Source organism: Pan paniscus, chromosome 10 (genome assembly GCF_029289425.2).
Source record: "Pan paniscus chromosome 10, NHGRI_mPanPan1-v2.0_pri, whole genome shotgun sequence".
NCBI classification, from domain to species: Eukaryota; Metazoa; Chordata; class Mammalia; order Primates; family Hominidae; genus Pan; species Pan paniscus.
The window spans coordinates 71,316,616-71,332,279 of NC_073259.2; the positions used below are offsets into that span (position 1 = coordinate 71,316,616).

Consider the following 15,664-nt stretch of genomic DNA (forward strand, 5'->3'; position numbering starts at 1 on the left):
GCCCTTGAACTCCAGAGTCACTTCAAACACTCAAAAAACAACTCTGCAACTACACCAGTACATTTTAATTCCTATGAGCAAGAGAGCATTAATTACATCACAGAAATCACTCTGGCTAATGAGACTGCAGCTGTTCTCACTTGCTAAATGATATTGTATCATTTAATGAGTCAATTCCTATGTTGCATCATCTCTTTTTCACGATGATATCAACTAAGTAATTGAGGAATATCTCAACAAAGTTGGTTTTCTGTCTCTTAAGTGGTTGAGTTTAAATGCTTCCCTAAATAGCTAATGACAAGGTGGTGTTTTGATGAAGATTCCTTTTGGTTGGTGTCTTTCTCTAGTTCACATTCTTTGTTGCCCTCGTTCACTACTGGTCTATTTATATGTTTTCTTGTTGTTGTTGTTGTTGTTGTTTTCTGCCTAGGCTTCCTATTCTTTACTTGACTTAAGGTGAAAACTACAGCCACGTGAACCCTAACTTGTTGGTATTCTGGACTCTCGTGGTAGAAATAACTTAATTTTACTACTCCATACAGCCTACTGGCTCTCAGGGTTTCTCCAGCTCTCCTCATGTATGCACAAGCCTTTCAGGTTCTGTCTGATTGCTCAGCTGTCCAGTTTCTTTCAGTCTGTCTCTCCCTAGATTTTCCCTAATTGTCATCTTCTATTTTTCTGAAAGTCAACTGCTCTTTGTCAAGCCCACTCTCTCCATTCCTATAGCTTCATATCCTTGAACTGCCAACTTCCTAAAAATGTGATAGCCACAACTTCTCTATTCAAAGCCTCCTTCACAGACATTTCTAGGACATTGGGACTGAAAAGGGACTTATCCAACCATTTTCCTTTAGGGCAAAAGAAACTGCAGTCTGAAGAGGTTAGTTATCAAAATTAACCAGTAATTAACCACAAAGCCAGAACTAATCCCAAGGTATTTTAATGGCAAGAATTGTATTACTGGGAGCCAAGAATTCAGACTTGGCTCCTAGTAATATAGTTCTTGCTCCCAGAGATCCCGAGTTATGTCTACCTGGTGATCAATTTCCTTCAGTTGTCATAAGCTTTAGTAGTGTGCAATTGAAATGCAAAGAATGAGGTCTGAAATCTGCCCAGGCATTTAGCAACAGCACTTCCATAATTTGATTATGTTTCACTCCATGTAGCCAGAGAGAATTCTACTGAATTTGCATATGAGTTGGAAAGGGGACATTTTATTGTATACAAAAAAAAGTGGGGGAATTTTTTTTGTTTTGGCTGGAAAAAAATGTTCTGAATCATCCCATTGGATATTGAATAACAATTTGGCAGAGGTTTTTAGCCTTCGTTGATCTTCCTCAGTTATTATTTTGCTTAACTACCACGGTAAAAGACTTGTTCATTGATCCTCTCTGTGGCATATTCTTTGGTAGCTTTGATTCTTTAAAAAAATCTGCCCACCCTGTTTTGAAAAGTTCTGGGCCTCCTAAGATGCCTTACTTCTGTTTTCTCAGAGCTCCCACCCCCATCTGGTGGTATCTTCAGAGTTGATCATCAATGTGCCCTTCACTGTGCCCTTCTGAAGCCTTACTGGGAGCAAAATTTTACTTATTCAGTTTAACTGTTCATGAGTGGATGACTTATCTATTGCTATCAGCTCCTGAGTCGGACTTGTCAGTTTGTGGAAAATTGTTCAGAGATGAAGCAATTGTTTGTTTGGTTCTTACTGGTATTCATGAGCATCCTTGTCAACCTGTAATGCTGGACATTTGGATAGCATTTCATGGCTTTACATTATGTCACTTGAGCCTTTGAGGTAGGCAGGGCTGATACTATCTCCAGTTTATAGCTAAAGAACCTTTAGATGAGAGAGATTAAGTGACTTGCCCAAAGTCACTTAGATAGTAAGTAGCAAAGTTAAGACTAGAATCTCAACCTGATGCCATTGCTCTTCCACACCACTCTGCTAATTAACCTTTAAGATTGTCTTTGTTTTTTTTCCCCACTCAAATTCGTCTGAAAGAAAGAAACACCACACATTTAGAAGCAGGACCAGAAGAAACATTTTCATTCACAAAAGGAGGAGTGGGCTACCACTGTTCCAAACTGCAAGAAAGATTTAGGTTCTACTTCTAAAATTGCTAATTTAACAGAATGCCAATTACAGAGACAAACAAGCAAATGACAGTTCGATCTCATGGCTGGGCACAGTGGCTCACACCTGTAAACCCAGCACTTTGGGAGGCTGAGGCAGGTGGATTACTTGAGGTCAGGAGTTCAAAGGCAGCCTGGTCAGCATGGTTGAAACCCCATCTCTACTAAAAATACAAAAATTAGCTGGGCATTGTTGCACATTCCTGTAGTCCCAGCTACTCGAGAGGCTGAGGCAAGAGAAATGCTTGAACCCGGAAGGTGGAGGCTGCAGTGAGCTGAGATTGCACCACTGCACTCCAGCCCGGGCAACAGAGTGAGCCTCTGTCTCAAAACAACAACAAAAACAAACAAACAAACAAAAACAAAGTTCAATCTCAAGTTTATTTGACCACTAATCACATTTCTATGCAACAACTGATTAAAAGCATGCGATGTGCTCAGAGTCAGGCTCTCAAATGCTCTCCTTACTCAGTACCTTACAAAGAATGTGTGGGCATTCTGTTGTGTGACTAATGAACAGTGACTGTGGGCGATGCCAAAGAATGCCACAGAAACAGAACTTTTCGCAAGTTAGAGAATTCTGGAAAGGCCAGGTAATTTTCCTGTGTGGCTGCCACCTGTCGTGTGAACATTTAGACTTGCTAGGAAATACTGAGGATTCTCGAAAAAAGTATAAAAATGGAAGAAAGAGCAAGGCAACAAATGGGTCTTGTTACAGATCACCAGAACTGTCCTCAAGAGTATGCAATTGCTTAGGACCCATAGAAAGCACCAACATTGGAAACACAGCATATAAACTCACAACCAGTAAACGCTCTTACACATAGGAGGCATTCCTAATAAAAGTGCTGGTGATGGAGTCTTTTCATGAACTGAGCTATGTTCACATATCTCTTACTGTCCTCAGTGGTCTAAACTGGACAGTCCAAACATGGGATATTCTTCTAGCCCTCCAAGGAGTGTTCCTTGGGACCTGACAAGAAGTTTTTATAACAGTTTCTCCTGGGGCCACTTTTTGTCAGTGGGGAGTTGGTATTTAACCCCCAGAGAGAGGGACTAATATTTAATGCTCTTTAATGTGAAACCTGCCCTAAAGGAGTTTTGAAAGTCTAATAGTTACATTTTCTGATATCAGTGTTTTCTATCTCTACTTTGTGGCATATTCCTTCAATCTCTGCACTGATAATATGTTTCTCCTCTCAGCCCCAAACTGATCTATCAATTTCCAAAATTTTTCAGTCAGTTGAAATTTCATGAATTTTTTTCCCCACAACCTCCTTCTTTCAAAGAAGTACACTGTGCACTTCTTGTTAGTTACCCTGTTCTTGTTTTCCCAGCTTTACCTTTATGGTGTCATGGTCCAGTTGTATGGAAGAGTAAAAAGACCTGCAATCTAGGCTCCCTGCCATGCCGGTCAAAGACATTCCACAACTTAAAGAAAATCAAATGCCTGAGCAAACGTAGCGGGTTCCGCTTTCATAGAGGAGGCATAGAACACAAACATCTCAGGCTGTAATGCCTCCTACTAAGACTTCTACAGAAAATTCAAGCCTGCTGCATACAGGAAAACAAAGCTTGTTTTTTTTGTTTTGTTTTTTTTCTATCACACTTTAAGTATGTTACCTGGTTTCTTTCAACTCTGGGGCACACCTGAAATATTTAAAGGAAAAGATAATTAGGCACTACTCAAGTACCACCAAGAAGAAAATGAAGGGTGTGAACATTTAAAAATGGGTCAGTAAACTGGCTGCCTCAAAACAATTTTGATCCCCATATTCAAAACCAGAAGTAAACAGTATCCATACCCAGATAATGAAATATAATAGCTAAGCTGCTTAGGCATAAAAGAGCCCTGAACATCATAAATCACCATTAAACTGTAAACTAAACAAGTGCACATTACAGAGTTGAGTTCACAGGGGAAAAAAATGAATAATCCTTTCACCTTGGCAAAAGTTGAGTTCTCATAATTTCCTCCCATGGCTGGGCACTGTGGCTCATGCCTGTAATCCCAACACTTTGGGAGGCCGAGGTGGGAGTTCAAGACCAGCCTGGGAAACATAGTGAAACTCTGTCACTACAAAAAAAATTTAAAAAACAGCCAGGTGTGTTGGCACATGGCTGTAGTCCCAGTTACTTGAGAGGCTGAGGCTAGAGGATCATTTGAGCCCAGGAGGTTAAGTCTGCAGTGAGCTAGGATCATGCCACTGCACTCCAGCCTGTGCTGCAGAGCCAGACCCTGTCTGAAAAGACAACAAAAAAGAATTTATTTCCTGCTGTTACTGTCGTGCATCTGTGAGTATGATCAAGACCTGATGATTCTGGGTCTTAATTTAAGGTTAATATGAATGGAAAGACTCTGAACACCTCTACTTCATATTGCTATAACAACTGAAGCATTCCGGTCAGAATTACATTTCACCATGCATTGCCATTAATTTTTTTGCTCAGGACAATAATATCCAAGTCTAGAGAAAATGAAGATGCCTATCATGTTGCAACCAACCTTCATCACACAGGAGAGGAAGCCAGCAGCAAGCAAGCAAGAAAATAGTTTCTTTTAGAAAAAAAAAAAAAAAATTCCTTAGGACTTTACTGTCACCATTTCTGAAAGAAAAAGCTAGAGTTAGTGGACAAGTTAAAGTATTTGTTTTCTAAGCAGTTGAGAAAAAAACATTGGTCAAAAGCAAAACCAGCACAGTCTTTATTTTTTTCACATGAAGTGCTCTTGTGACTTCAGTCTTTTATACCCAACCCAACTATCAAGTCTACAACTTCCACAGTTTCTACAGATGCATTTTCCAAAAGCATATGTGCCAGGAATTATGAATCTTGGAGTCTGTCTGATTCTCTATAGTTGGAATCTGTCTCCTTGAAGTATGGGGTTAATTCAGCTTCCTAATGAAAGAATGAGTTAAATTTCTACGGAGTGACCAGCTGGGAGTTTTTAAACCTGCCTACACTTATCTAAAATTTGCCAAAAGAGTCTCACCTTTCAGTTTGTGATACTTACTATGTGCAAAATCCCATGGACAGAACAGGAAATGACAAAGGAACGAAAATATTTTAATTAAATAATGTAATGGAGCTACCTTTTAAAAATGCCATCCTCAGTCCTTATTCTACAGCTATCTTATTCTATACCTATCAAGTCTAAAAGTTTAAAAAATGAAATATGCCAATTATTAATGTTGACCCTATTTGTAGTGAGAAAGTATGATTGCTTCAGATTCTGTGACAATATCCTGCCTATTCCTTGTAGCTCTATTTAAATTGATTCATGTATATTTATATAGCATATACAGGAAGATACGGTGCATACTTTCTTGGAGTTTGAGGGGAAGGAGAGAAGTGAGAATTTTCCCCCAATATCTTCTTTTAAAAGACTAAAAGTAAAATAACCCAAAAATTTTATCAGTGGTGACCATGAAGAGAAATTCATTGAGTTTTGTTGGTTTATTACACCCAAGCACCAAGAGCTAAAAATATATTTTTAAAAATATGCCAAGGGATTCAAACATATGCATTTTTTTTTTTTGAGATGGAGTCTCACTCTGTTGCCCAGGCTGGAGTGCAGTGGTGTGATCTCCACTAACTGCAGCCTCCGCCTCCCAGGTTCAAGTGAGTCTCCTGCGTCAGCCTCCCGAGTAGCTGGGATTACAGGCATCCGCCACGCTGCATGGCTAATTTTTGTATTTTTAGTAGCAATGAGGTTTCACCATGTTGGCCAGGCTGGTCTCGAATTCCTGACCTCAGGTGATCTGCCTGTCTTGGCCTCCCAAAGTGCTGGGATTACAGGCGTGAGCCACCGTGCCCAGCGCAAACATATGCTTTTGTTGCAGGACTTTTCCTTAGTTTAGCTAAAGACGGGGTTCTTGTCCATTCCACAGCCATGAAAATTTAGGCTCGCAGATGGTTAAAGGGTGAGTAAAGCAGGGTTTTATTGGGTGAAAGCGGGATTAAATGGGGGAAACAGGGATCCTCTGCAAGGCCAGTCCCCTGCTACAGTGCTTCCCGCCGGCCGTTGAAATACCAGGTTCCACCCAGGAAGAGGGGGGGCCAGTCTCGTCCTCGCTGCAAAGGACAGGAACCCAAGGCTCCACCTCAGTTGCAGGCTGATTGGAGTTTTTCCAGCAACCCCTCCCACCTGGCTGACTCACTTTTGTACTAGTGTTCATAGAATATTATTCACAAAAGCCCAAAAATAGAAACAACACGTGTTCATCGACAGATGAATGGATTTTTTTAAATCTGGTGTATAATACAATGAAATGTTATTCAGTTATTTAAAAAATGAAGTTCTAATACTTGCTACAACGTCGATAAACTTTGAAACATTATGTTAAATGAGATAAGCCATACACAAAAGGATATTATGTAATTTCACTTATCTGAATAAAAAATGTATAGAGATGGAAAGTATAACAGAGTTTACTAGGGGCTGTGCTGGCAAGGGGAGAATGGAAAGCTATTATTTAATGGGTATAGAGTCTGTTGGGGATGATGAGAAATGTTCAGGAAATGGATAAAGGTGATGGCCACACAACATTGTGAATGTACTTAATGCCACTGAATTGTACACTAAAATGGTTAAAATGGTTTACAAAGTACTTCTAATAAAATATAACTAGTATTTCCAAGATGGAAGAAAATCATATTCTAGTCTGAAGCCTCTGAGAAGATATCCATTGCTCAACAAAACAACTTTACGTATACTTTCTGGTTATACTGCAACATAAATATTTTCTAGTTGCTGGGCCACACCGTTGACATTATTTCCTCATTTTTGGACACTCCGGAGCAGACTTGTACATTTTCAGAAAACTGTCAATAACATTTTTTGCCATTTTGCACCATTAAGTGTTATCTTTGAATCAGGTGTTGGCCAAATCGTGTAGACTGTTCTGTTTTGTTCATGGTTACTATGGAATCTGTGCAGTCATAATGTTTTGAGGAGACTAGCAGGAAATTTAAGAGTGTACAATAAAAGTTAACTTATTTCATGGTTTAAAATTTCTTCCAGCTGTCTCCATTTGTGATAATTATCATGTTCACATTGGGAGTATAAACATACAACCAAAAGGGCTCTGGTGACTATGGCCAGTAAGCCATCTCACCCCTAACAGACTTCCCTCCCAACCTCTTTTCCTCAAAGATTTGTAATAGGAACACGTGAAACAAGTGGTATGTAAGGTTCAGGTGTTTTCAATTATTTCCCTCCTATGAACAGAGGTTTCTTGGATCCAAAACATGTTTCAGCTCAAAGGGTTTTCCTTATTTTTGAAGATGGTGTCGTCTCAGGAAAATTTCATCTACATATCTCTGATTCACTGATCTTCATCAATAAAACATCTCCTTGGAGCTCTTCTACACAATTATTTCCTCCATGAGTGGCCAAAAATGTGGTATATTTAAGTATTTATTTTGCGAAGTGTGCTCTTAGAAAGTATATAACCTTTGCCCTTGCAAGAAAGAGAGAAATGAATGCTCAGCACTGGGATTTGTGGTAGATTCCTTGTCAGTTACATCACCACAGAGCATCCCAGCACAATGCCTCCACTATCTTGCTGCTCAGGAACTGTCTAGTAAGGCATAGGTGAGGGAAGATAGACTCATCTCTGATGGTATAAATAATTAACTGCCTAAATGTTGATGGTCATGCAGGACTATTCAGGCATTATAAAGAAAGAATGTGTTTTTGCAGCATTTTATTTTCCTAAGTTTCTATGAATAAAAGCTAAAAGATTGATTTTTAGGTTTCAACAGCCTTAGATAGCAATGGGCTTTATCTTATGGTGTCAGAAATTTGCCACTTCATCATCGCCCTCTGCAAGTTAGCAACAGCACTCTGTTTATAAATATCTTGCAGGAATTGTGAGCGTTACTTCATTAACATTTGAATGAGTAGCATTAATAATATTCATTTTAGGGAAACAAATTCATCTACAGATGGATGAACTAGATGAATACAATGAAAACTAAATCCAAAACTTTACCTACTGCTTTATACCCCCAAATAGATAAACATTTTAAACTATCCTGCCTACACACACACACACACACACACACACACACACACACACACACGTACACACTTTATGATTTTGGCAGGAAATAAATAGTAAAAGAAAATATGAAATGGTAAGCACTAGTCCTATGATAATGTTTTTGATTAATTACCAATGAGCTTTGAAGAGAAATCCAAATTCTCAGATAAGTATCAGGGCTAGAGTTCTTTTAGAGGGCAAACTTTTGCTATTCTTGGCCCTTACTCCAGTGTCTAAGTAGAGGGGACATTAGCACTTAACCAATCTAAGTTTTACATTCGTAATAACAATACAACTTTGTAGCAATTGTTGCTCAAAGGGTACAAAGCTTCAGTTAAACAGGATGAACAAGTTCTGGAAATCTATTTTACACCCCGATGACAGTTAATAATGATGTATTGTATACTTGAAAGTTGCTAAAAGAGTAGATCTTATATGTTTTTGCCACGAAACAAATGTTAAGTATGTGAGCATAAATGTTATTTTGATTGAATTAATCATTTCACAATATATAATTAATCATTTCACAATATATACATACCTCAAAATACCATGTTGTACACTGTAAATGTTTACTATTTTTATTTTTCAATCCTATATTAATAAAGCTGGGGGAAAAAATTAATGTGACTTTGTGCTTAGACAATATAGATGGTTACCACTTAATTATGCTTATGAGAGTACTGACTTAAAATATATCTATATAAATGTATTCATAATCATATTCTTTGGAATACATTATAGAGACAAACCAGAGACAAGTAGAAATTTTATTTTTGAGGTTTTGCTTTCCTAAACTTTTACTTTTCGTAGGCTAACGATAGTTTCAGTATATTCAATGCCATAAGATTATCAGCCTGTTATTTAAATTTTACAGCAATATGAAAAAATGTAAAACTTTCAGAATTGTTTGAGAACAGTATTATTCTGTCCTAAATAAGTTATGTATGTATCTGGATTGTGGTACTGAAAATGAGGGGAAAGTTTCTCTAAATAAGAAGTCAATATGATTACGAAGTGACCAAATTTTACCTTAATATCAACAGATTGCAAAGGTCAGTAATAAAACTCTTCTCTACTTTCTATCTGCATAGCACATTATGTTTTATATTAGTCAATGAATAGAGTTCAGACAGAAGGAGGAACGTAGTCACAGGAGCATAACTACCACAAGAAATGGTTTTCAAGTTTATGTCTTATGCCTCCTACTATGCAGAAAACAAGGAGCCTCCTGGATAGGTTGGGGTAGGGAAGGAATCCACTTCCATGACTCCCCATTCACATGGTTGGCAAAGCGGTCCTGACAGCACATTCCTGTCCACAACGTCCTCTCCTTAAGGCAGCTGGGGCTTCCTCACACCTGGTCCCTAAGTTCCAAGGGTGAGTGGCCTAAGAAACAGGAAGTGGGAGCTGCCTATTTCTTAGGGTATGGATGCAGAAACCAACAGCATCCCTCAGACATGTTCTATTTGTCAAGCAGTTACAGAGCCTGGATTCAAAGAGAGGGAATATAGAACTCACCTCTCTGTAGAAGGCCTGTCAAAGGATTGTGTGCCATTTGAAACCCATTATTATTTGTAAATTGCCAACCAATTACTACTTTTCAACTTGATCTTGCCTTTCTAAATGCATTGGGAACGGGAATGTCTGCCCCAATCACTGACAATAAAATATATTCCAAGTCCACCCCAAATGCAGTTGGTGGACCCATTGAATCCTGATGTTTCAAAGAATCAGAACAAAGGAAGAAACTATGGCCTTTTATGTTTTGGGTGGGTATATTGTGAATTTAATTGAAACAAGGAGAATCTGTTTGAATATTTCTCTGAAGCAACAATTGGTTCTACAGATTATAAATTAACTCTTAATTCCTCGCACCACCTTTGCAGGGCCCCTCAACATCTTTCCCTCTTCGTTTAGTCACTAAAATCCAGTGGGATTAGCTGGAGATATACTGTGAAGGGCTTGTAGTTTTGTTTAGTTTTTACCTTTCAAGCTTATTTTTCCCTGTTATGCATTGTAATCATCAGATATTTTTTGAGCATCTATTATACACTAAGCATGAAAATAATGTGTAAGAATAATACATTGTTCATACCTTTAAAGAAGTCATAGACCAGTGGGAAAGATACTTGTAATCAAATATTTAAAGAATCATAGAAGTACTACAAGAAAACCAAATACAAAATCCTGAGGGTTCTTTGAAGAACAATAATTGCAGATAGGTGCCAAGGAGCTGATTTTAAGAGACAGGCTAGATGTTTCAGGCTAATGGAGAAAAGGAAGGCTGATCAGGACATGCAGCAAATACATGGAACACACTGGGCAGCTTTAAGGAATGGTCATTTATGTTGGTACGTTTAGAATATGGAATAAAAGAAGGAACAAGGAGATGAGTCCAGAAAGGTAGATTGTGAGCTTTGTATTCTGGGGCCAAGTGTTTGAACATGCTCCCATAAGTTATAGAAGAGAAAGAGTAATCCCAGCTTCTCCTTTGGAGTCCAGCAGCATGTAGGATAGTGAGAGATGAAGATAGAATTTGTTCCACTATAAAATAGCGGTTATTTTTCTAAGAAACCTCAACCTTTTCAATCTTGCTTTTTATGACTTGCTTGAAAAAAGGTTTACTAAAGAAAATATGGATCATAGCATTTCTAGCTCACATGTATAGATATAAAACCTAAAAATCATTGATTGATCAAATACAGTGATGACATCTAGCTTTGGCTTCAGAGTAAATGTCTGCCTTTGTTATCAGCATAGACTTCTTAAAATTCTTCTCTCCTTTATCATCTACTATCTGAATGAACAAAGCATAAAATATTCGTGACAGGTTTTTTTCCCCTAAAAATTCAGTGTTAAGCCAATATCAATCTATACAATGCAACTCATGATCCCTAATTAATAAATTACACATTGTTCCATCTCCGCTATGAAAATATGCTATAGGGAAATTGACATGTGCAAGGAGCTGTCTCAGGAAGTAAGAAGGACATCCTTTAAGAGTATCAACCTAAATTGAAAAGTTGGCTTGAATTATTATGCTAAGCCTATGCTATAACATTTTCAGGTAAAAACTTGATGGATATTCCAGTCTTAAGACTTTTGAAAAAATGTGTTCATAAGATTGACTGATATGCTCTTCTAAACTTGTCCTACTGGTTTTGCCAAAATGCTGCACCATTTAGTTCACATTACTGTTCAAGATCCCACAATGACTCTTACTTTCCCATAGTTTGAAATCTAAAGTAAACTCTAATGTTTGCTAAGTTTTCTGGTTGATTTCTGGACGTATATCTCTCCCTTCTGTGTTTATTTGTGCAATCACTGCCTCAATTAGCACCTTATTTTATGTAAATTATCAACTCCCTAAATATTCCCAAGGACTCCAGCTTGCTAAAGTTACCTTATCCTTTTAAAAGGCTAACAAAAAATTGGCTTGTAACCTGCCCCCACAATGGGAAACCTATTGTCTCTCCTAATAACTCTGAGGAATGTTGATTGTTTAGGGCTTAAGCTTCCCTGGTCACTAATGACCTCCTGGTGAATTCCCCATGGTCTATCCTTGTGTTGCCTTCTGTGCATGCTGTTCTTTCCCAGCAGCACATCACCATCAGGCTGGCACCACCTCAAATCCTCCAGCACCAAACTACTTTCTACACAAGACTGTATGTGTCCAGCCCACATTGCCTTGGGGCAATAGAGAGAATTTGTTACTTGGTCTATAACCCAGCAAATAACTTAGAACTGAAAGTTTATTGTCTCTGAAGTCTTTTGGGCATTCCCATCTCTAGCAATTTCTCAAGGACTTTCTCCCCATACAGGCATGTTACGTTGCTCCATCAACCTTCCTTTCTCATCTCTTTTCCTTAGCTTCATAGTCCAGTTCTAGCTCCTCCCCACCACCCCTCTGTAGACTTTCCTGTTACTTCTCTTATAGAAAGTTTCTCTTTCAAGCTTTTTTGGTTAAATAAGGTTAGTCTTGTTCCAAAAGAAACACATTTCAGATACAATGTCTGCTTCATACTGCATTATACCCATTGCCCCACTCTCTTGATCAACATTTGATTTTCTCCGTATAAAATGCTAAGTTTCCTTTGGTAATTATTTTATAGAAAAAAGGGGAAAAAATGATCAAGCACCTACGTGGTAATCAGTCACTGAACTAGATACTTTTAACTAGTTATCATTTCATCCTCAGGCGGCACTGGGCCCCAACACCAGTAGCCAGCTAGAGCTCATCTGTAGCTGCTCCATCTCTATCTGGCAAGAGCCATATGGTTTGCCTCAGTCAATTGTTGATTTCACTTTTATAAAGGCATGCCACTTTGCCTTTTGTCACCCTGGAATTGTGTTTGTCAAAGACTAGTCCTTACAGCAGTTGCATTGCATTAGGTGGGAGTTTGTTAGAACTCCAAGATCTTAGAACCCACCCAGACCTACCAAATTAGAATCCACATTTTAACTCTCTTCCTGGGTGGTTAGTGTGCACATCAGATTTAGAGAAGCACAAATCTCCATATATTACTAGGTTCACAGTATCTTTATAGATTCTTGTTGATTAATGTCTGTATTCAATTAGGATTGCTGGCTCAGCATTAGAGGACATTGATGACCCTATATTTCCAGAAGAAGCAGCAAAATAACTGTGCAAAAATAAAGGGAAGGCTTTAGTTCTGAATTTAAACTATTTGCAAAAACTTAAAAACTGATTTTCATGTTTATAGTTCCCTTCCGCACCTCTGTAAAATGAGGTTTCCTTTTTCCATACCTTAAATGTAAGAATGTAAGGGCTTCACTTCTAACTTTTATAGAATGATCCATTCCACCTAGATAATAGATTTACTACTTTTGCTCATTGGCAACTAAAGAGTATATACCTTGTTCAGATTTGTAATTGCCAAGTGTTTCAGAAATGAGGCCCTTGAAAAAGGATATTATAGTTTAAACTTCACTTAATGTTAAAAAAATATTATGGTCAATAGACCCTCTTTGAACTTCCCAAGTGGAGTTTTGCTAGTTCTTTTGCAACTAGCAAAAAACCCATTGTGAATATCTGTCATTTTCCATAGTTTCTTTGCTAGCTGTAGGTTTGTTTGCTTGCTTATTTCTTGCTAACTTTTTAAACAGGAGGGATTAGAGAAAAGTAAGGGATAGCGTTACAGAAGAATACATTACACATTACAGGCTTATCCAAGCCTTCAGATACCGAACAAATTGTGGGGTGGAGAAGCAGAGAGTTAGAAAGGGTATTTGCTGAACTGGTTTTTATTTACAGTCAAATAGTTTAAAAAGAAACTAAGCTTTCTGGTTTCCTTTAGATTTTTATCAGTACCGTTTTTACAGTTTCTCTTTGGCATCAAAATAAATCTTTCTGATATATTACTTCAAGTGAAACCAATAAATTTATAGCCACAACATAAAGATTTTGGAAGCTTTTTCAACATAAAGATTTTGGAAGTGCTTTCAAATACTTGAAAACAGTACATACAATCCTTATATCCTGAATCGTCATTCACCTTTTTATTTTTCAATAATATCACCAGGTTTTCTTTTGTAATTTCATTTCTTTTGCAATTTCATTACAAGCGTGTTTCTTCATAACTACTTAAAATGGCTATTGGGTCAATTCTCTCATAATGTACCCACCCATTCACCTATGGGATATTTAAATTCCTTACCAAATGTTTCTTAATACAAACAATGCTGGGCCAGGCGCAGTGGCTCACACCTGTTATCCCAGCACTTTGGAAGGCTAAGGCCAGAGGTTTGTTTGAACTCAGGAGTTCAAGACCAGCCTGGGCAACATAGAGAGACCCTGTCTCTTAAAACAACAAAAAAACGAAAAACAACAATGCTTCAAGAAGCATCTTCATGCAAATTATTTTTCTACGTAAACACTTTTATTTTAAAAACAAAAATAATTTAGAAAGAAGTTGACTTTAATTGAAAGCTCTAATTGGATAAAGTATATTTTCTAAATATGTCTCTTTCATTCTCAACTCCCAACATTTTTTTTTAATTTACAAAAGAAAAACACAAAAGTTAACTATCCGGGTGACTTAAATACACTTGTTTTTTTCTCAGTCATCTGTCAAGTTTGAGGTTAATTGCTTTTTGGCTGAACTTTGTATAAATAGACATAACCAATAAAGGTTAGTCAGCAAGTTAAAGCTCTTGGTCCTCTGTCATATTTAGCTCTTCAGACTATTTATGTCCAAGTGTTTTAACCAAGGAGTTAAATGGTTAGATTTCTCATTCATAGATTGTTTGGGGTTATTACCCAAGGAACTTAAGCTTTAACCATCAACTATGCATTCTTTTTTTTTTTGAGATGGAATGTCGCTCTGTCGCCCTGGCTTGGAGTACAGTGGCGCAATCTTGGCTCACTGCAACTTCCGCCTCCTGAGTTCAAATGATGCTTCAACCTCAGCCTCTTGAGTAGCTGGGACTACAGGCAAGCGCCACCATGACTGGCTAATTTTTGTATTTTTAGTAGAGGCGGGGTTTCACCATGTTGGCCAGGCTGGTCTGGAACTCCTGACCTCAAATGATCCACCCACCTCGGCCTCCCAAAGTGCTAGGATTACAGGCATGAGCCACCATGCCCAGCCTAACTACTCATTCTTAAAGGCCCACATTGATATTTCCTTTTTAAAATAATTGTTTAATATAAATTTTTGAGACAGGATCTCCCTTTGTCACCAAGCTGGAGTGCAGTGGCATGATCATAGCTCACTGCAGCCTCAACCCCTGAACTCAAGCAATCCTCCCTCCTCAGCCTCCCGAGTAGCTGGGACTAAAGGTGCGCACAACCACACCTGGCTAATTTTTGTATTTTTTTAGAGACAGGGTTTTGCCATGTTGCCAAGGCTGGTCTCCAACTTCTGAGCTCAGGCAGTGCTCCCATCTCAGCCTCCCAAAGTGCTGAGATTATAGGCATAAGCCGCCACGCCCAGCCCACATTAAGACTTCTTATATCCATTTTAGTCTCTGCTCTTTGTCCTTAATTTTTAAGGGTTGTGTTAAAATGCAAGGTAAACACAAATGCTGAAATAAGTGATGAGCAAGTACCCTAAAGTTAGGAGGCAGAGATTACTGAACTGTGTGGCAGTTGTTATTGTCACTGCTTTGAAAACCTTAATCTTAAAGATACTTTACCAAACTAGATGGGTCCTGTAAGTGAACACACGCTCCAAAGTGCACTGTGGCCCGACAGCATTCTTTTCCGTGAACACAGACTTTCTGGGCCTCAGAATGCTGTTGACAAATGATAATTAATTTAATTGTCAACAGCTGTTTCCTAAGCGTGTGCCTCTTCAAGTGAGAGGCAGGACATAAACACACTCACCAACTCAGCACCAGGAGGATTAGAGAAGGGTCCTGCAGACATTCTGTGCTTGCTCTGGACACACAAGAGAGGCTTCTGGAAAAACTGAAAATAAGATGGATACCACTTCCTGTTTCTTCATTTTAGGAGCAGC

General features: G+C 38.3%; 1 protein-coding gene across 8 annotated transcripts in view; it reads left to right on the plus strand.

The window, feature by feature from the left end:
- LMNTD1 (lamin tail domain containing 1) overlaps window positions 1-15,664 on the plus strand; it is an 80,126-nt gene that overhangs the window by 44,701 nt on the left and 19,761 nt on the right. Inside the window, exon 10 of one of the 8 annotated variants that reach the window (XM_063593156.1) lies at window positions 7,364-7,493. The exons of 4 other annotated variants lie outside the window; for them this stretch is intronic. The gene's annotated coding sequence lies outside the window, so the exon portion shown is untranslated. Of the gene's footprint in view, window positions 1-1,493; window positions 7,137-7,363; window positions 7,494-9,057; window positions 15,126-15,664 lie in introns of those variants that run through there. 3 more of the 8 variants (XM_055095839.2, XM_063593155.1, XM_063593153.1) reach the window with 3 other exon arrangements.